Source organism: Phocoena phocoena, chromosome 6 (genome assembly GCF_963924675.1).
Source record: "Phocoena phocoena chromosome 6, mPhoPho1.1, whole genome shotgun sequence".
In the NCBI taxonomy this organism is placed as follows: domain Eukaryota; kingdom Metazoa; phylum Chordata; class Mammalia; order Artiodactyla; family Phocoenidae; genus Phocoena; species Phocoena phocoena.
The window spans coordinates 43,281,870-43,305,180 of record NC_089224.1 but is presented as its reverse complement, the minus strand read 5'-3'; positions in this window follow the sequence as shown (position 1 = coordinate 43,305,180).

Sequence of the window (23,311 nt, the reverse complement as noted above, 5' to 3'; positions counted from 1 at the left end):
AAAAAAAAAAAAAAAAAACACACACACAGTTGAACTGAACCTGTGAAAAAATAAAGTGCTTTCATAGCCATCAAGTTTTTGACAAGAACCTAATTGTGGTTAGACTACATGGGTAGAACAGTTAGGAGGACCACACCTAACAGGTTAAACCAAGCTTAAATTTATGTCCTCCATACTCTCAGGAGTTAATACCTCAACATTCTTCACTACATAAAACCATAGATTCGAATTTAATCGCCTCATCCCTTCCATTCCACAGGAAGCGGACGCTAATGAGCTAATCTATTGACACCCCTCTTTCTGAAAGCCCCAGGGATGCGAGCAATCACTTTATTGCACCAACTAGCTAGGAAGGCTGTGTATGGAAAATGATTCTACTGCACTTTTACATTTCAAGCACCCCAGACAGTTTCTCTGCTTGAGGCAGACACATACCTTTATGGGAAGTTATAAATAAGTTGCTCACATGGCCCTTACCTTTATGCTGGCCAACAATTCAGTTACTAAAAATGTAAAGCTACTTCCCCTTCACTTAAGGACAGGCAATTCTGCTCTACTCAATCTACCACAGACAACCAGGCTGTGCACTATTTATAGATTCTACTGGCTCTGAAACTCTTTGGAAGGAAAATAAAAGGCCATATTCCAGCAACAAAGAACCATTAATTTTAAAGCTTAAAAAAAAAAGTCTCAATATATGTTCGCCTCTTAATTTAGACATCAATTGTGTCAACTGAGACTAACTCTTGCTATTCTCCATGAAATAATTTATGAAAAGACACTTGAGCACAGATCAGTCTAGAATATTCTAAACTTTCCCTGGGTTCCGAGAGATAATGATGAGTTGTTAGTTTGGTGGGAGCATGGATTTTGAAGGGAGTGGAAGGACAGGCGAGGAAGTGGCCTTTATGTTTTCACTCATAGCTTACTTCCAAATTTCTATAAAGACTTTTTAAATGGAATTTTTTTCCTTTTTTACTTAAATGGCCCTCTATGTACTTTCACATCTTAAGTTTCTTACAATAATGGGTTTTAGGAAACCAATGCTACTGCTTGACTTCTTATAGCTGGGACTAACAGTTTCCTGGTCACATGAAGAGAAAAAGAAAAGTCTCTATTTTCCAAACTTCCTAATAAAAAATTCTGAAAACTAAAGTAATCAGCTTCTTTCCTATTTTCAAACCTCCTTCAGACAGCCACCAAACAAGACAGATGGCTAATCAAAAACATACTAAATATAGTCTGAGAATTCTCATTAAGTACACTGTCTGCAAGGGGAAAAAAAGGTTTCCAAGACCTAGAATCCACCTGATTCAGGGATCAGACCTCTGGTTTAAAGTCACAGCAGGACTGCTGAAAGGGTCACTGCACATACCCTGGTGAGGCCTGCCTATCTGCACCAGCCTGTCTGTCCTCTGTGACGTATACCATCCTGATCTGGGCCCTCATCTCTTACCTGGACCACCAAATTACAGCCTCCCAAAAGGTCCCTCCATCATCCTAATCCCCACTTTACACTCTTCCCAGGTAGATTTTCCTCAACTCTCAACAGCTCTCTGCTGCCTATCAAATAAAGTACAAACTACTTATATTATTAAGAGTATAAACATCTGAGATCCTCTACAACTGCTTTTACCAGCCCACTTCTTCAAGCATCTGAAAATCTGAACTGCTCCTTGTCCTTCATGCAGTCACAGTGCACTGAAAACCATACATTCTTCTGGCTTTGCTCATGCAGTTCCAGCTGCCTGGAAGGCCCTCAGTCATACCTATCCCACTTCCATTTCAGGGGTTTGTACAGACTAAGCATTCAAAAACAGATGTAAGGACAAGAGTAGTTCCTTTTTTAAAAAACTGGAGCTTGAAAGGGCAATCACCTTTCTAAATAACATGCAAACTTGGTAGCTTGCTCTTCTATCTCACTTCAAGTACTTCAAACCATCGATAATTAGGAAAGCATATTTTCATTTTTTGGCACACTCCATCAGCCACCCTCACCCACTGAAATCCAAATTCTTGTTCAATGGCACGAAAAAGGAAACTATCTTTTGAGTGATCAGTTGTGGATTGTTATTTCAAGAGCCCATTATGACCATATGCCCACGACAAAAAAGCCGGAAGCCAAGACAAATCCAAAAACATGGTAACCCTCTGTCCAGCAGGGTTATGGAGCTGTGGCATCTGGAATCTGGGTCTAACTTCAAGAAAACAGCAGAAGTACAGGTAAATGTGAAAAAATTAAATTTTAACTCAAAGGTACTTAAAAACATCATAATTAAGCTGTGGATCTCAAATGGTTTTAATTTGACAGAAACTAGAAAATGTAATAAGCAAACACAAAAGGTAACATCTCTAAAAAGAATCATAGCTAGGGGAAAGGGCAAACATCTCTCACACTCAAAAGGTCTGGCCTGGATAAAGTGACCTTGGTCTGGATACTTATTTACAGCTAGAGGGTTCTCAATACCTTGAGCAATACAGAACAAGGGCAGAATCAGTATAGTGCAAAGCCTTCCCTCAGATGACACCAAACCTCTCTAAAGGCCAAGTCACAAGATGAAAGGAAGCAATTTGTCTTAAAGTTTAAGAGCAGAACCCACTAAGATAACGACAGCAGCCTTGGCCAAAAGGCATCTTCCTTTGAAGAACTCAAGGCAAGTAGCTAAAGCTCTCGAAATACTCAGTGAAGTGAGTAATGAGAGCTCACAAATGAGAGCTGGGTAAGCAGCAGGTGGGGTCATCTGTCTAACAGACACCATTCCTACAGAATGTTTTATCTTTCCCATTCAAATCACTAAAGTGGCATTTTCAGGATACAATTTGGCTTTACTGAATTAAAACAACAGAAGAGTCAACCAAGCACTCATGGGGCAGACATGTCAGCTCTAAGAATAAGCCATTAGTTTTTCTTTAAGCCTCTTCACTTCGCTTTGTCATTCCTAAAGTAATAAACGTTTGTGGCTTTAAACTTCAAGAGAGCTCCTCAATCCTGGAATCCCTGTCAACTCCCCATCCTACCCCCTATACCATTTTAGCTGCCTCACCAGCTCCAAGGATTCCTCAGCCTTGTCAAGCTCAGATTTTTGGCCTTGGGGCTAACAAGGGTCCAAGAGCTGCCAGAGACACTGCACCAAACAGCTGCAGAAGTCACAGGGAGAATGTTCTCTGGCAGTGAATGCTAACATTTCTCTGTCTCTTAGCCCTTTATGGCTCCTACAGACAAACTGCAGTCTTTCTGACACCAGTCTTTCTGAGGTTTTGTAGTTCTAGAGCTGGCAGAATTTAAAGCTTTGCAGTTAGAGAGTAAAGTAAGTGAGTTTAGGGGGTCGGTCCCAAGTCCTTTCCTTCATTCTAGGTCCGTATCTGGCTTCTATGCTGGGCAACAGGAAAACAAAGATCCAGTGAAGAAGACTGGCTTAATCTTCACACTCTGTTCACTCATCTATTCATCCACCAAACATCTGTTCACAGCTCCCATGAACTAAGGACTGTCCTAGGTACTTGAGATACAGCAATGAAGAAATACCCTGGAGTGTACATCTGCAATAGGTGTACACATGTATAAAACAGTGCATTAGCTAGAAATAAGTGTGCTTTGGAATAAAAGAAAATGTAGAGCAGAGTGAGAGTGCTGAAAATGTGGAGATGGAGGATGGATACTTTCCAGTATTAAACAGCAGATCTCACTGAGAAGGTGAGCTTTCGGCCAAGATTTAAAGGACAGTTAAGCCAGCCCTTGTGGTAGGCAGAATAACGGCTCACCTTAGATGGCCACATCCTAAACTCTGAAATCTTTGAACATGTTACGTTACATGACAAGGGAATTAAGATACAGATGGAATTAAGGTTGCTCATCAGATGACCTTGAGATGGGAAGATTATCCTGGATTATCCAGGTGGGCTCAGTGTAATCAGAAGAGTCCACATGAATGGAAGAGGGAGGCTGCAGAGTCAGTGTCAGAGTGGTACAACCTGAAAAAGACTCAACCCAGAGTCACCAGCTTTGAAGATGGAAGGGAGCCATCAACCAAAGAATGTGGGCAGCCTCCAGAAGCTGAAAAAGACAAGGAAACAGATTCTCCCCTAGCAGCTCCAGATGGAATGCAGCCCTGCCAATACCTTGATGACTGCCCAGGAGACCCACATCAGGGGACTCTGCCCTTCAGAATTGTAAGATAATAAATCTGTGTTTTTTTAAGCACCAAGTGTTCATGGTTATTTGTTACAGATTTAAAAGTAAATAAATACATCCCCATAGGGATATCTAGAAGAGAAGCATTCCAGGCAGAGACCAGCTAGGGTGAAGCTAGGAGGAGGCCAGAGGGAGATGAGTCTAAGAGGTATAAGGCCAGACCACATAGGATCTTGGAGGTACAGGGGAGGAAAAAGTTTTCTTCAACACTCTTAGGGTTCTGGCTGGGCCTGCAAATTAAACTGACAAAGACAAACTAACAGGAGAAAAGCATACAAATTTTATCGAATCTGTGCATGTATATGGGAATCTTCACAAGAGAATGAAGATCCAAAGAAGTGATCTGAGCAGGAAGTTTATATACCTTTTAGATAAATGAACAATAAAGTTGTGAAGAACTGACAAGACAAAGGGGTTTGGGCTGGGGGTCTTAAGTGATAAGGATTAAACTAAAAAGATATGGGTTAGTTTAACAAGGTTTGCTCATATACAGATTTCCAGGTCCCAAATCCCTGTACGGGTGATAGGAATGTTTTCCTTCCTCCTGGTACAGGGAAATTCCACATGGGAATTTTATTACCTGTTTCAGGGAAGAAGAGAGAGAGAGAGACGGTCAGAATAACCTTTCTGCTTCTGCAGTTTTCTCAAACTTCTTCAGCTTAAGATAGTCAATATGCCAAGGTACCGTACTTTGGGGTAGTGTGTCCTAAACCCCATCAGAGGTCACCATAAAAAGAAAGGAAACCACAGAAAGGTTTTGAGCAAAAACAGTAGCACGTGGCTATTGTGAAAATAAACTGGATATGGTTGTGTGGAAGAACTAAGCAACTGTGGAAACAAGAAGATCAATCAAGAAATAATTGCAGTAACCAAGATGTAGAATGACAGTGACCCCGATCAGGGTGAGAAGTGGACTTAGGCAGGAGGAAACATATTACTTACTATAGTACTTACTATAATTACATCAGTAAACTACTTAAATTCATTATCAAGAAACTGGTTTAGATTCTAACTGTTCACATTCAAACAAACCAACTCATTTATTACTTTCTGGGCACTAGGAATACATGACGATTAAGAAAGGGATTAAACTTCTATAGAAAGTTGTGTCTTATTTTGGGGGTGGGGGGAATCTCCTTAAGAAAACCCAACATATGAAAATCTGAGTTTATAATATTAAATCAAGAGTTATTCACTTTATATGGATTCTTTAAAGAATTAAGCAAGTGATTCATTTAATAGAAAATGCAAAATTTTTAAAAACTCAGAATAACTTAAAAGATGAAACTACTTACTAAGAGTATAGCATGTCAGAAATTGGCTTGTAACCTACGACAGCCCCTTAAAGCTGTCAGAATTCAAAATAAAAAGAAATCTCAAAGTTCACCCCAATAGGTGAAAGACAAAGTAGATGAAGATAACGAGAATAAGTTACATTTTTGTGAAATGTAATTAAACTTGAAAATCCATATTCTTCAACAGGGTCATTTATACACCTCCACCATAGTCAAGGTTAAGCCAGGGGTTAGCTCAATCTTGGTTATAGGCTAGAATACACTACCATCTAGTGATGAATCATTCCAACCTCAGGGGGCATTATTAATTTCCACGCCATTATTTGGCTGTAGAACCTAAAATAGGTTATGAGCATAATAAGAATAAAATCAACTACTCCCACAGTTTTGTAGCAGAGTTCTTGTTTGGTATAGGCAGATAAATTTGAATTGCTAAATTAAGACAAAATAGTAATCAACATAGAAATTGGATTAACTTCACATTCTTCTACAAAAGTCACAGCTAACAGGAACCCCCTCAGGGTAGTACAAATTGTGAAAGACTGACTAGAAATCCTCAAATTAATCCCACTAGTTGAGTGTTTTCATTAGGTAGGTTAAAAACATAGCTCCTCTGTAGGATACAGACAGTAGAATACTGTCATATTTGAGCTCCAAAACCGCAAGTATGCCTAGTCTTAAAGGGAGTATAAAAGACAAGGAAGGTTTATGGTCACGAATATTGTTTTTTTTTTTTTTTAACTCAGAAGTGTTATAAAGGGCCACAATACTCCATCTGGCCACTAAGGTTATTTTACTCTTAACTGTCATCACACAGAAAACTAAAAACTATAGTTAGTGTTTAACCCCAAGTAGCTTATACCAAAATAAAGTGAACAAAATAAAATGTCAACAGAAGAAGGCATATTTCCTTAATAATGCTGAGGGGCTACAAATATTTCTACTGAACTTCAAAGAAACTGAAACTAAGAGATGCTACCCTAGGACATATAAAACCTTGTAGTTCATTAATGCATTGTGGAGCATAGAACAAGGGACTCTCCCCCATCCACTGTAGGACTGTGAGAGTGTAAACCTTGATCAACAGAGAGGGCCAGCTCCTTTCCTCTCTGAAATGTAGAACATTTCACTGGTATTCACCTATGAAATGTATTTTTCTTTTCAGTTGATGTTTAAAGTCCTGAGACTCCCAAGAGATAACTGCGTTTGATTTAGAAACATGACTACGAATTATTTAGTACAGAAAGTTGGAGCATCTTAAAAAACATGATTCACACTAAGAAAGATACTTTATTTCCTTTGGTCTATCTCTTCCCCTCCTCCCCAAAAGATGGCTTTCTTTAAAAGCTACATGGCAGCTAGAAAAAACAAGCTACATACATCTGTAACTTCTTATGGTAATTAAGCTTATGGTTATTAACTACATTTCAAGAGGGGGCAAGGATTGGCAATCAAAGTGTTATTTTAACTTCTAGTGATTCCAGTTGGGGGAGGGGGCCTAAAGGAGAGAATCACAAGGAAATTTCTGGTTAATCTGCTGCCTAGAAATGTAAGAGTTAATGTTTATATATACACTACTAGGTACAAAATAGATAACTAATGAGAACCTACTGCATAGCACAGGGAATTCTACTCAGTGATCTAAATGACCTAATGATTTAGTGACCTACGTGGGAAGGAAATCTAAAAAGTGTATATATGTATACGTATAGCTGATTCACTTTCCTGTATAGCAGAAACTAACACAACATTGTAAAGCAACTATACTCCAATAAAAATTAATTTAAAAAAAAAAGAAAGGGCTTCCCTGGTGGCGCAGTGGTTGAGAGTCCACCTGCCGATGCAGGGGACGTGAGTTCGTGCCCCGGTCCGGGAAGATCCCACATGCCGTGGAGCGGCTAGGCCCGTGAGCCATGGCCGCTGAGCCTGCGCGTCCGGAGCCTGTGCTCCGCAACGGGAGAGGCCACAACAGTGAGAGGCCCGCGTACCGCAAAAAAAAAAAAAAGAAAGAAAAAGAAAAAGATTCTCAGCATATGGATTCACCCCTTTCCAGGGATCAGCATTCTAAAGTGTTGGGAAGTGTGCATTTTAAGACACAGAAAACAAGACTCTTTAAGTTCTTTTCACATGGCCATGGTGCATACTTGTGTTACCTTCACAAAATAAATGAATCTATCTCAAGTGATACTTTTCATTACAAAAAAAAAAAAGAAAAACTAAGAAAAAAATAAGAGTTAATGTTTTAAAAAAAAAGAAAAAATTAATGCGATACACTACAGGTGAGGGTAAGGTCTTTCTTAGCCTCAGACCTTGCCTGCTTATATCTATAGTGGGCATACACACCCAATCCCAGATCTTGGATACCTCTCTAACAGGAAAAAAGGAGTTAAGGTGCTTGGGTTCCCTGTCAATGACTGTCACTTCAACTTCTGTCAGACTTCCCACTTTGCAAATTACCTTATCACTAAGGTAAAGCATATTTTAAATATACAGTTAAGGATCTCTAAAAGTGCATTGAGGCAAGTTCCCCCATTGTATAAATGAACAATGAAGCAAGGGTGTGAGCATATATATGTATACAGAACCTATTTGTGTACGTACATGCATAGTTCCAAAAGTTGAAGAGAAGCAATCTCCATCTCCCATAGGTTGAAGTTGGGAAAGGGGGCACGTGTAACCACAGGCTATATTTTAACAAAGAAAAAACCCCACACATCTAGCCTTTGAATTATTTCCACTCTGGTAAGAGGGAGAGGAGGTAAAGGGGCCTGTTCTCTATAAAAGCTTCAATTATATGCATATAATTTAGACAGATATGTCAAAGCACTTTACAAATTCTGAAGTGCTATTATCATTATTGCTGGGCAAAGGAAGATGCACCTTAAAGTGCTGGCATAGAGAACTTGCTCATCTGTCTTTTAGGTTAAGGCATGGTTGTTTTGTTTTGTTTCCACGTCTCAATGGGCAACAGGGTGCAGAGCTGTGTTGGGAGCTTCTTAACTCGCAAAGGGAACACCGGACAGAAAGTGAAGTATGCAGACTGCCCAATCATGACTGTCAACTCCTGTGCAGGGCCCCTGAAGCACAGGCTATGTTAAACTACATTTAGCACATGGTCACAAATGGTGACTAAGGAGGATTAGAATTTTTACTTAAAATGCTGCAATTTTCGACCCCTGACCTCCAAATACTATATTTAAGTACAAAGGATGCCAATAGCCTAAACGTTCCACATCGGAATTACAGCCTTGTCTACTTTAATTTACCTTACTTTAAAGAGTAAAACCCCGCACCCAACGCACAGAAGAGTACACATGCCTTCCATCCTCCCTAACTCAACCTTCTCATCATCAGCTGCTCAGCCTCTTGGAATTTTAGTATTTAAGATTAGAAACTGCTACCTCACTGTTCCTTTTGCTAAGAACTCCAAGGATGACATAAGCATCTTCTATTTAAATTCAGATTTATTATTTACAATACAAGGCAGAAAAAGAACGCAGAAGTCTCATCCATGATTATACGCTAGATCGATAATCTGCACACTAAGATGTTCTGCATAGTGTCACAGTTTCTACAATTCACAAATCAGGGCAATGATCCATATACATCCACACACAACTGTATGGCCTCCTACCATCTTTCTCCTATCATGATTTTCAAAATGACCTGAATTTAAACATTTTCTAAGACTGCACTAATGTTGGTTTTAAGATCATGTTTAATTGAAATAAATAAGGCATCCTCCTGAACTCTCCGAAGGATCTGGGTATCTTTTGCTACAGGAAAGATGATCTGACTGCCTCTTGTAGTAGAATTTAATGAATCCTATGACTGAAAGAGAGTAGGGAAAAGTGAGGAAGGAAAAGTGGCATTCCTTGATTCCTTATTCTGGGCAAGGCCTGAAGCTTCATATTTTACAGACAAAATCCCATTTAATCACCTTGTGCACTATGAGCTATATACATTAGTTTCCATTTACAAATGAGGACTTCAAAACTATACCGCTCTTAAGTAGAGAAACTGGGATTTGTAACCAGCGCTGAGACTCCATCTGAAGCCTCCTACCTGATCTCTGCTTCCAGGTTTGTCCCTTCTCCAATCCATCCTCCATTCCACTGCTACAGTGATCTACCTAAAAACAGTCAGCATCCCAGGACCATTTCTCTTTTTCAGGCCTTCACTGACCCCACATTGCATACAGAGTAACATCTCAGCCTGCAGTGAGGCATCATCGGACTTGACCTGGTTCCCGCCTCCCCCTCCACGGGCATGCCCACCGCTCCATGCCCACCCCTCCACGTTGCATACATGAGGCTCGAACAATCTCCCAGCGGTTCCTCCCACACACAGGCTGCTTCCCACTGTTACTCACGGTCTTTTCTCCACCCGCAAGAGCCTCACTACCTTTCTTCCCCTGGTAATGGAAACATCCTCAGCACATGAAAAGGAGGCACAACGCCTCCAGGAAGGCTTCTGTGAACCACTCAGTTGAGCCAGACACTCCTCCTCTGTGCTCCTATTAGCCCACACTCACCTTTGTCTCTTCAGCAATAAATGTGCACAGAGATCCATAAAAGAAAGAGCATCAATGCCATGAAGTGCAATTCAAGGTGACAAGTAAAAAAAAAAAAAATCCCATTTATTTATGGAATTTTTCACGTGGTTTTATATTCCCTGCCACGCAGGAAACCTTCTATTGCAACTCTACATACCTGGAGGAGCCAAAGTCACCGCAGGTTGATAATGAAGGGGAAGGAAGGCAGACGTATAGTATGCTGTCATTCCCCACCACTAACATATGCACACATCCCTTTCCAGACACACCTTTCCAGATACACCTATTAATTCTTATATTTTGAGCTCAAGCGTTAAGCTGAATCAGCTTTAAAAAAAAAAAAAAAAATCCTAGCTACAAGCCTTTGTTTAAAACAACACAAGCCTCAGGAAGGAAGAGAGGAGAATATAGGAGTGGTCCATTGTCATCACATCACAGTTTAAAAAAGCAAACTTCACCACCAATGTGAAAAACCAAGACCACTTGGGGAGTTAACACCTCTCTTCCAGCCCAGCCAAGGTCTCAGGAAGCTGGGAGTACAGAAGAAACCACCCAGGAGAGAGAAGCAACATCTCTGATTCACTGGATATGACAGGCATACTGTGCAAGATGCTAAGAAAACAAGGGTATACAAAACAGACTCATATTCCACCTCTCGGGGAGCTTCTCTGGAACACACCTGCACCCAGAGAAGTCAAAGGCTCCCAAAGAAATCTTTAAGAACACAAAGCCAGGAATAATAATCCCTCTGGACAACCTATGCTAAATATTGAGCTGTCGAAGAAAAAGATAAAAGGGCAAAGTCACTGCTGCCATGGAAACTACCACTGCTAACTTAAACATCTGAGCCTGAACATATATTTGAGCAGAAATGAAGCATCTTGCTTCCCAATGTTTAAAATGCTAGAGGGTAACAGGAGATTGTACACAGCTTTCCCATTTCAACATTAAACTGGATTTCTGCATTATGAAAATTTGAAATTACAATCACAAGCTGAAAAGTTTTCCTGATTTAGGACTGCTAGGAGTTTCTTGGTACCCACTTCCTGCTATACTTTTATCCCATATAAAGAGCAAGTTTCTTTAAAAGAATTCTCTCAGTACAGTAGATTTAACACATAAATTGCTTGGCAGGAAATGCACTGTATTTTACCACTGACAAGACTTTCAGAAAGTACCTACTATGTAACAAGTAACATCCTAGTCCAGAGCAGTTATGACTGCAATCTCTTTCAGATCAACCTAAAAGGAAAGAAATTTTTACCATCATCTACTACTTTAATCTCAGATAGATTTAAAAAAAACAAAAAAAAAGAGAGATCCTCAAGCCATCCTTGAGCCTATGGCCCCAAACCCAAATTTTTCACTCTTACTGTAAAGAGAGTGGAAATCTACTCGAGTACGCTCTAAGACATATTTTAAAGAGTTTCTTGGGCTTCCCTGGTGGTGCAGTGGTTGAGAGTCCGCCTGCCGATGCAGGGGACGCGGGTTCGTGCCTCGGCCCAGGAAGATCCCACATGCCACAGAGCGGCTGAGCCTGCGCGCCCGAGGCCTGTGCTCCGCAACGGTAGACGCCACGGCAGTGAGAGGCCCGCGTACCGCAAAAAAAAAAAAAAAAAAAAAAAAAAAGAGTTTCTTGACTTGATTTTGATTGCCAGTCTCTGCTTGAGAATCATCAATATAAGGGAAGTAGAATGGTTTAAAAATGTGATTTTCTATATCCTTAGCCCTGCTCAAGGATGCTTTTTTTTTGGTGGTACGCGGGCCCCTCTCACTGTTGTGGCCTCTCCCGTTGCGGAGCACATGCTCCGTTCGCGCAGGCTCAGTGGCCATGGCTCACAGGCCCAGCCGCTCCGCGGCATGTGGGATCCTCCCGGACCGGGGCACGAACCCGTGTCCCCTGCATCGGCAGGCAGACTCTCAACTACTGCGCCACCAGGGAAGCCCCCTCAAGCATGCTTTTTAAAGCCATCTTGTCTCAGGCTAAAACCCAAGATTCACAACAAAGGTCAGGGGACTGCAGGCCTTGGAAGTAAGTTGAGGAATCAGGATACTATTCTTCAGTCTGTATTTCAAGAAGAGCAAGAACAGAGGAAGGGAATCACTGAAGTAGAAGCAGGAGTAGTAAATTAAGACTGGACAAAACTTTCACTGCATTGGAACAGTCATTAGAGTGAATTTCACTGCCATCAGATCAAGAAAGAACAATCACTATGCATCACTGGCCAAGACAAAGCAGTATTTCACCAAAGTAACTTCTTGTTCTAATTGAAAATGACCCATATCTTGACTTGCTGAGACTAAAAACCATTGGTTTCCTACATTTAAGAACAGACCAAAATGCAAACAAATGAATCCTCTTATTTATCTGTCAAGGTTGGCTACACATTAACTAAGACCTACTCAACATGGCCAACAGAAATGACAACAGCCAGGTGGCCACTTCTGACATTCTTCATGGTATACAGTTCATCATATACCAATGGCACGGTGAATAATACCCAACAGTGGCTCTGACCAGCAGGAAGAAAATCTGGGGTAGGAAGTCAGAAGTCTTTCTAATTAAGGTATAACGCATTCAAGTAAATGGCTAAGTCAGATGATCAGAGTAAATAACACCAAGAATAAAGGTAACAATGGACTTCGCTTATTTCATGCACAAAGTCATTAAGAGGTTACAGGATCACATCTAAAAGAAGAAGTAAGGAAAGGTGCCAAAAATATAGTCATTAGTAACCACATATGATCATGCATATGCCTCTTGGAGGAAAGCCAAGAGATAGATGGAAACAAGCAGTCAGGCAATGAACGCTCAAGATCTTCAGGCCAGAGTCACAACTGGATGCCAGAAGGGGGATTTATTCTGCAAATATGTGTTATTTGGTCTATTCAATGTCCTTTTTTTTTTTTTAACTAGTAGTGTTCAACATATAAAACTTTACCAATTTAGAGATTTCACATTTATTAAAAAAAATTCCCAGCTTCTCTTTAAAAAAATAAACAGACTGGCAACAGAGGCCATATTCCCACAGAGCTATGAGCCAGCAGGCTGCCCTTCAAATGGAGCATGTTCTCTGCTGTTCTCCCAGTACCAGCTTTTCTCTTCAGCCCGACTGTCCTAGTCCCTGCAAGGGCTGGATCTCAAGTAAAACATCACAGCCTAAAGGTCAAACATGCTGAAGGGTGCACAGCTTTTCTACTATGGTGATGGAAAGTTTCAGAAGACTACAATATTGGCAAGTGGGTGGGGGAATAGAAAAGACAAGAACGCCTAGTGTAAAATGCGTGAAAATGTCACTGTAGGTACAGTACAGAGATACATTAAGGATGGCCTGGAGTGGAGTGAATTAATCTTAACTACTTTTGACATATCAAGTTCATCTAAACTCAAGTTCTTTAATTTTAGAGCTAATTATCTATGAAATATTCCAAGGACTAAGCATAATAAAGAAGCAAAAAAAGGCATCGGGACTTCCCTGGCGGTCCAGTGGTTAGGACTCCATACTTCCAATGCAAGGGGTGTGGGTTCGACCCCCGGTCAGACAACTAAGATCCCGCAAGCCACAGGGCGTGGCCAAAAACAAACAAACAAAAAGTATCAATTCCGTGTTACTCACCATTGTAAAGCAATTATACCCCAATAAAGATGTTTAAAAAAAAAAAAAAATTCCGTGTTACTATACATCGTAATAAGTCTTCCACATACATTCAAAGCACTCTTAAAAGGAGATCGATTTTGGCATGTTATACTACTCTGGATTAGGACTAACTAAAAGCTATCTTGTCCATACAGAATTAAGTATATCCTGTCCCTTCCAGAGACTGAGGAGAAAGTTAATTCAGACCTAATTAAATATTTTGAGACCATAAGGAAGGGAAGGGACACATTAAGTGCTTTATCCCCAGGATTTGGGGCAGGCGGCAAGTGATCCATATACAAAAAGATAAAAATTACCTTGCATTATACCAGAAGCCCTTGAATTAATATAAACAAATTTCAAGGTCATCATCTCTAAACACTGTCTCATGACATATCACAAATTATATTTGGAGATAGAATAGAGGGTAAGTAGGGACAGAACAGAAGCGTAAAGAGGTCTTACTTTGCACTTTCCCTGCTGCCTTCAGTGTACCCAAATAGATTCCCATGAAAACCTGCTTCAAACCTGCAGAGTGGGCAGGCAGTGGGACAAAGGTGATCCCTGAGCCTGCGAAAGCCCTGCCTAAAGACTGGCTGCTTTCCCAGTGGGGTGAATGCCCCTGTTGGGAGGCGGTTAAAGGAATGAACCACTAGAGGGTAGGCTGAATGTATTCTTCCATGGCCCCAAAGCTGCTATTGTGTTTCCATTGTAAGTCTTTAAAGAACTGCAAAACTGTCCCTAGGTCCATTTGGCAACATCACAGAAATTACAATTTGGTTAAAATCCTAAGATAATTAACTTAGCATTCTTTCCAATTCTCCAGAAATAAAGAATTCTCTAGAAATAGAGGTCTGAACAAAGCAGAAGATACCACCACCCAATGCCAAATAATGGTCTCCCCCGAGGATCTCCTGAACTGTCTCAGCATTGAAAGTTTCAGTAATTTCAGACTAAGAGAAAACTATAGTTTTCACCTCTTCTCGTTAACTAAAAGCCACAGCTAAAAAATAAAAAGCCAGGGGAACTAAAAGATTAAGGGTTTTATAGGGCACATTAAATTATGCTTTATCAACTGCCAATCTTTAGGCTGCAGAGTATTACTTTAATGCTATTGATTCCACCCCCCCCCCAAAATCCATGGTAACTTTCCTTAAAAACAAAACTCCTCATGAACTTCGAGTCCAATCTTTATAATAAGGTCAAGGGGCATGAGTTCCTAAATGTGCAGGGTATACTGCCCACTGTGCTAAACCTCGGATGTAACCTAGGTCGATTCTCTCTTCTTCCAGGGCTGTATTATAAAACATGAACTGGGAACAGACCAACACTTGGCATTAAATTTTTTTTGTTTACTAATCCAGTATGAGATTCCAAAACAAGAAAGTAGTCAAACAATAGAGAACTTACCGAACAGAATCTGAAATTCTCAGGTTTAAACACTGTCAATTATTTATGTTCTCCCCTTGACACCTGGTTGTTATAAACTCTTAAGGTATGCTTTCAGGCTAATAAACCTGGGGAAATACTAAACACCTCCAACTTAACGGAAGTTTTTAAGCACTGACTCCTTCTGGGTCTTTGCATAATCACTTTCTCATATTTTTGGTCAGTTTACTATAACCTTATAAAAGCTAAACTCTAGAACATGTGAATTTCAGATAAGAGGTACACCTCTTAGCTCCCATTAATTATGTTGGCCCATGTCAAGATTCTTATTATATTCTTCATTAAGGGCCAAGGTTACAGAAATGAGTGCACTGGATCAGTCTGTACTCAAATCAAAATTATCATTGTAGGGCTTCCCTGGTGGCGCAGTGGTTGAGAGTCCGCCTGCCAATGCATGGGACATGGGTTCGTGCCCCAGTCCGGGAAGATCCCACATGCTGTGGAGCGGCTAGGCCCGTGAGCCGTGGCCGCTGAGCCTGCGCGTCCGGAGCCTGTGCTCTACAACAGGAGAGGCCACAACAGTGAGAGGCCCGCGTATCGCAAAAAAAAAAAAAAAAAATTATCATTGTAACACACAGCAATTCCCAAGTATGGCTACTATTTCCCATACCTAAAATATCAGAATATCCTAAAATGGATACAAATTGCATCCACCTGTATTAAAATGAAGGCTTCAGTTTAGTTCTTCAGAAAAGTTAAGAGATGGCCAGGTAAACCAAGGTCAAGAAAAGACAAGTCTCAATTCTATGGAGCATTTGAGGGAAATGTGGAGTTTAAGCTTTCGCCATCGAACAAAGTTAGGGCTAGGAATTGATTGGGGGTAGGGGGCAAATATTGTAGTTTGAGATCTTTGACAAATTTTTAACCTTAGTAACTCTCCTCATCTATATAGATTTTTCCCACTTCACCTAGCAAACAGGGCTTTTATAAGAAATAAGTTAATGGATAAAACAACAGCTTACACATTCAAATTTAAATCTCCCTCCCAAATCTTCCTCTAAAACCACCCCTCCTGCCCCACCTGACATAGAGATAACAGCTTGATATATATTATTCCATTGTTTTCATCATACTTTTAATATATACTTATATAGAGGTTGTTTTTTAAATAAATTCTTTGATTAAAACGAAAAAAAAGAATAGCTTATAAAAATTGTAAAATACTATGTACAGTATTGCTCTTAAGACACTAACCTTCTATAGAACTGTTTTCTGCCCTCCTCTTCTCTCTAACAGCACATTTCTAATTTGTGCTAAGGTCAAGCTGTCACAATCACTGTAACTCGGGAAATCCAAATAAACAAAAGTCCTGCATATGGGCCAGGCTGTGCTTTCTTTACTTGGTCCAAAGAATAATAATAATAATAAGGCCAGTATCTGCCTTAAACTGACCTGCAAGCAGACCAAAAGCTCTCGTATACTAAGTTCCAAGTTCCAAATATTTAAACCACCAACAGCAGACGTAATAGACTGAGTAAAGTTTAACATAAAAATGTTTAAACACATACCAAGTCAAAACACTTTCTTGCTAAACAGTTGACAGTGATGTTCAGATGCCGACTTAAGAACCATGCACTACAGATATCCTGCCATAATTAATAATTAAAGTACATGGTAGGCATCTGCTCGGAGCCTAGCATGTAACATAGGGTCTTATTAGCATGGTCAACATACTGACAGTTACCTGTAATTAATGTTAAATGTTTAGCATTCTTTAAAACATATAAGAGATTAGGTCATTTTAGAGAGCTACAACTATGAACCACAATTAAGCCTAAGGATGATTAGTATGTACCATACCACACCAAGAAAACCACTTTACAAAGCCAAATACTTTCTGGTATCATCTGCTGATGAGGCAATCCTACCTGAACATACTGATAAAGTATCATACTGATACTGATAAAGAAACTACTTACAAGCCTACCAAACAGACTTGAGCACAAGGGTGAAGCATAACTGAAGATGGAAATCCCAGAGCACTGAAAAATGGGGGTGAGGTGGGGGGAATCGGAAGAAAATCAGGGAGGCCAAACTTCTTTGACAGTCTTGTACTTATCTTACCAACCCTTTTTCCCCTCCTAGCTTCTCATCTCTGCTGCTCAATGAGCCCTCATCCCCTCTCCCATGTTAGAGTTCAGCTGGGTCCCCAAATAATACCCCAAGACACTAACTGGTAAATACCTGGCTTGAAAGAAGAAGCCCATCTCATTTTCTATGCATCCAACAAACTCATGCCTCAAAAGGCAAGTAATACCTCTAAATGTATTCCAATACTTATGAAAGGTAGCCAAACATCTACTCTCTGGAGGATGCAGTCATCCCATTCCCAGAGGAACCACTGGGCAAAACAATCCTTACCTCATCTGCTAACCTTTACTGTTCAAAAGAAAATAGCTAAAGTGAACATGAAAGGAAATGCTCAAAGGGCTAAGGATGGAAAACGGCAAGATCTCAGCTTACAATCCAGAAGCCACTTAAATGGAGTGACTGCAAGCAAAACCAAAGTTCAACTGAAGAAACACATCACTGCGGACAGCATGACAAACCCGTGTGATTTGGACAACTACAAAGTGGCCATCTACGAGCCTGCAAACAAGGAGGGTCATTACATAAGAAAAGGCATCAGGAATCCTTTGAGATGGAGCTTTCGAATGAGGCTTGAGTCACAACTAAAAGGACACAGAAAAAAATAGATGCGCCTCAAATAAACATGTGTTAAGGACAAAGACATTCACATTCATTCTAATATGCAAATCCTGTAACATGCAGGGCTCTGTGCTGGATACTCAAGATGGCTCAGATGGCTCAGATAAGGAGTTCCCACTTAGTGTCTAGCAAAGAAGGGAACACATGCAGAGCCACAACACAGGACACAACCTGTGGGGAGGAGGGATTATTTCTCGATGACAGAGGAAAAAAAATCAGAAAGGTTCAGAAAACAGAGAAAGGACATATGCACTAAGCTATCTGTTTTCATATGTTCACATAGGGGATGAGACACACATGGATTCAGACATTTAATAAATGCCTACTATGAGAGTCCACAAAACAGGCACTTGGGGAACCTAGTGGTAGAGAGATTAAACAAACAGAAGGATAAAACTACTGTTTAAAACTGTAACCCATGCCACGGGGAAAAGAAAAAAAGCATCCATGTGAATAAAATGGGAAGGTGATCAGGAAAGGCGTCTCTAGAGAAGTGACATTTAAACTGAGACCTCAAGATAAGGAACATGTTCAGCTGTATTAATACTTGTCTCTTTGGAGGGAGGGGATGGTGCCATGCCACATGGTAGGTGCTGTGGGTATGGAGGACCAGGAGGTAACGGTGAATAAGATACAACCTACGCCCGGAGGAATCTCATCTTAGGGAAGCAGGCACATGCAGAATGTGGAAACCCAGGAAGCAGAGTTCTACCGGTATGGAACCTTAAGGACCCGAGGAGATCTTGAAACCCATCTAGCTTAACCATTCCTTTTTTTTTAAATGAAGGAAATGAAGCCCAGAGATTGGCTCAGGGGTCCCTGAACTAGGTAGAGGCGGAGGTGGGGCACTAGCCTATTATTAACTCTCATTACTTGGCACTGTCCATTAGTTTTTTGATCAGAAAACTCATTTGGACAATCAGAGCTCAGTAAATTAGTAATGTACAAGGAATGCTTAATATCTGTAGGGAAAATAAGCAGACTCTGATCTAAGCTCCAAGCACTTCACTAGACATTGTGGAATAATTTTCCCTGATCAGAACACAATGCGAAATGTAGCCAGTTTTTGGTGAAGTGAAATGTATTCATTTTCTCTTCTGAAGTTATGTGCATCCTACTTTGGGGTATCTAAGCATCCAGGAAATGATGATAATAGCAATTCTGTCAGATTATTTTCAATGCCTTTCCTTGGCAAAAAGAGTTGGCAAATCTATCAGTCCCCTCCCCTCCATATACTTATTTTTTATTGTACTTGCCTGAGAAATACAAACACTGAGTTACAGAGAGTAGGGAGAATGTGAGGAGCCACTAAGAGGAAAGGTCATAGCAGCACTGTTCATTAAAGCAAAAAAAGAAAACAACTCCAGTGCTTATCAAAGGAAGATAAACAGCAAGGAAGATGTGAAGATAAATAAATGGTCATACATTCACCAACTGAATATTATTCAGCAGTGAAATAAGAGGGCCCATGCACAGACAAAAGTATAGTACAAACAGAATTTTGATCAATTTAATTCTGTGTCCTTCAGGACAAAAAGGGATTTATAATCTTTTAAGTTATTACAGCTGCCCTTACAAACCAAATATAGTCAAAAAGAAACATTAGGGGCTTCCCTGGTGGCACAGTGGTTGAGAATCTGCCTGTCAATGCAGGGGACACGGGTTCGAGCCCTGGTCTGGGAAGATCCCACATGCTACGGAGCAACTGGGCCCGTGAGCCACAACTACTGAGCCTGCGTGTCTGGAGCCTGTGCTCCACAAGAGAGGCCGCGACAGTGAGAGGCCCGCGCACCGTGATGAAAAGTGGCCCCCGCTCGCCGCAACTAGAGAAAGCCCTCGCACAGAAACGAAGACCCAACACAGCTATAAATAAATAAATTTTTTAAAAAAAGAAGACTCATTAAATTTTAATCACGTATTTTTCAATTCTTACATTATACTTTAAGGATCACGTGGAAACAAAAATAACATGGGGGGGAATGCCTTTCAAATTGGAGCCATTACAACTCAGCCCTCACTGCCTTATGTCTGGTTAACCCAAAACTCCCACCACAAACACAATCAGCCCTAAAACAGAAACCTGGACCTATTTTGCCCATTAATTGCTGCTCAACGTCCAGGTCAACCTGCAAACAGGCATTTCTAAAGCGTATGATCAGGTTCAGCCTGAGCAGAATAACAGGTTAAACGTGGAGAGAGAAGAAATGGGAAAAACAGTTAATCCATTTAACAGAATTCTGCATAGAGCTGACAAGACACTGGCTCCCACGTGAAGAAGGCTTCTCTCAACCTTTTCACTTTAATTTACAGTCCCAATGGAAAAAATAGTGACCTAAGTAAGAATTCTAGACCTTTGCGCCCTGAAGGTCACCAGATAAGGTCACCCTGAAGAGGAATTTTCTCAGAATGTGGGTTGATCTAGTGGAAGAACAGCCTGGCTGGTCTTCACTGATGCCACACTCTATTTTGGACACTGTCTCAAGCTACCTGAACTTGAGAGATTTCTAAATCTTTCAAGGACATCCAAAACATTTTTGCACCAGAGCACTTATCTCTGTTATTGAAGGAAAGTCACCTTCCAGAAGAATTGCCATGAAAGCCCACAACATGTGCACTAATAAAAAAGTAACAGAACAAGAGAAGTAGTTTAAAACGCTCTTCCATTATATATAAGGAAAGTCAAGGTGAACTTTAAGAAAATTAAAACCTTGATATCTAATTGTATCAAAATAATGTAAGCAATAAAGATATAATTTATATCACGACAAACTAATACATAGCTCAGACTATTCTAAGCAAGGAAATTGGATGGATGCTTATTTCATACTGAGATTTATAAGACATGAATGATTTAGAAATGTACATGGACCCTGAGCTACTAAAATGGTGACAACCCAAAGGTGATTACTGACATATCAGAAAATCAATGGGAGTTCTGAAGAAGAATGTTTTACTCTCAAAAAAAAAAAAGGCAGTTCAACAAAAACCCACCTTTAAAAAATAGCAAGAGTTATCCCTTTCAACTGGTGCTGATCTGCCCTTTATCACTGGAAATAGAATATATCACTCAGAAAGTCACCCTGAAGCTATAAAGAAGCTTGGGGGGGCGGGGAATTAAACTTCTGGTAAGGATAGGACTAGGAGCCTATTAAGACAAAAAACTAAGACCTAAGTGTTCAAAAGCATATTAGCAGGAAACTGGCAGTGGATTCAGTAACAGTCTTTAGTGGCAAGAGAAAAAAAGAAAAGAAAAGAAAGCCTTTAAAAACCTAAGCCACTGAAATTTTAAAATGACACTTACATGACCCAGTACTTTTCTATTCAAAGAATTCTGATGCTATATTTTTCTATTTTTCTTTGGAAGCTTTTCATGTCTAATATATTTTAAGAGGTAAAAGGTATGGTTTTACTTAAGCACACAATGGAATAAAATATCACTGAGGACAACCTTGGACCTGTAAACAAATTTTAATGGGAAAGAAAAATACAAACATGGGGGAAAAGGCAATATATAAATGGCAAATGTGACAAAAAATCTGGGCATTTTGAAAAGAAAGACAGCATTGTTAGATGGGGTGAGAAAGACACTAGGTAGTATTGGTTTAATTTAGGGTGTGTCAGGCAGTGCGCTAAACCCTTTTCAGGGGCACCATCTCCATGCAATCCTAACAACCTAAGGAAATGGGTCATTTTATCCCGATTTTTCAGATGAGGATATGGTCTTAGAAAAGATTAACTTGCCCTGAACTACAAAACTTGCAAATCCAGGTCTATCGGACTGTAAAGCACATGCTCTTTGCACCACTTCAGTAAAGCAGTTGAAACAACCAATGCCTGGCTTCACTCCAGACCAATTAAATAAGAATCTCTCCCGAAAGGGCCCATGGCACTGGGATTTTTAAAAGCACCTCATTTGATTCTAATCTGTAGCCAAGGTTGAGAGCCACTGCAAAGACCTTCATAAAACAAGTGGAGTATCAGCTGGAATGTGCAGAACAGACAAGATCCAAATAATCAGAGAAAGGAAAGGCATCCAACTTTTAGGGGGAAACAGGACTGAGCATCAGTGAAGCTGTGGAGGCAGAGCCAGGCCAGAGGTCATTCAGGGAGTCTCACCAGAGCAGTGACTAAAAGGCAGAGAAAGTCAACTGGAATCTTTTTTGCTGACAACGCAAGCAAGGTACAGGCTGGGAAATTTGTATTTAGAAGACTATAGTAAGAAAGGGGCACAAAATGATTTTTATAGCTAATGTGACAAAAGAGCTTTGAATGTTAGCAAGATAAGAAATAATAATTGACTAATCTAAAGCAAATGGGCAGAGATACAAAATATAGGAAGGGACAGATAATGAGCAGGGCTTGCTGAGCAATCAGATGTAGCTCAGTAGTTATAACGACAAGCTCTGCAGTGATCCTTTCTAACATTCACCATTCTAAGCCTCAATTTCCTCATTTAGAACATGGAGAAAATAATCACGCCATCTTGTCCACTTACTGGAAGGAATAAATGAGAAGATAATCCAAATAAAAGAAAATAGAGCATCTGTATTCCAGAAGTATAAGAAAATAGTACTCCAATTTTTTTCCTTCTTAGCAGTACATCTTTAGACGGCCTTGATAGCTTTAAAGACTTAGTAATGTAGAATAGAGGCGTGACCTGTCTATTTAGTTTCTATTTTCAATTACTCTCTACATCAGTCCAGGCCAGTACCCAAGGAGCTAAGACGCAGCCATTTAAAAATGGTAATTTTTTATAAAGCAGAAACTAACATACCACTGTAAAGCAATTATACTCCAATAAAGATGTAAAAATAAATAAATAAATTTTTAAAAATGATAATTTTTCCTAAATGGTAAGGTGGAATGTACCCTACCGCCCACAAGTGACTGTCATTTTACAGATGGTTAGTGAATTTATATATTAAGCAATACACTAACTTTATATAATTTATATACAAAAGTATATATTAAGATATCCTCTGTATGTCCTCAACTGAATTCTTGGAGACAAATATTATTTAGGAAACAAATCTAGTAATAGGATTGGTTAAACTGTCAATTATTCATCAAAATAACCTACACAAAATAAAGCTTGGTAGTCTGCAAGATTTCCCATTTAACTTTCACTTTCATATACCTTATTTTGTCTTCAGATGATTTCCCACACAGTTAGTGGATAATCCTTTAGCTAAGTGACCTTTAAACCCACATTCTGAATGGCAAAAAATTGCTTCCTGAATAATTTGTTATATTACAATATATTGATAAGCTACCATGTCTGGTCATTACGATGGAAACCTGATTTGGTAACTAGAAAAGAACTTGGGATCCTTCTCTAAGAAAATAAATATTCTTTAAAAAAGGGGAGGGGAGCCAACATGGGGAAAAAATAAAGAGTACAGATATAAAAAGAGTTAATTTCTTCTACTGTCCAAGTCTTTAAGTATAGCTCACAAATTAGAAAAAAGATATT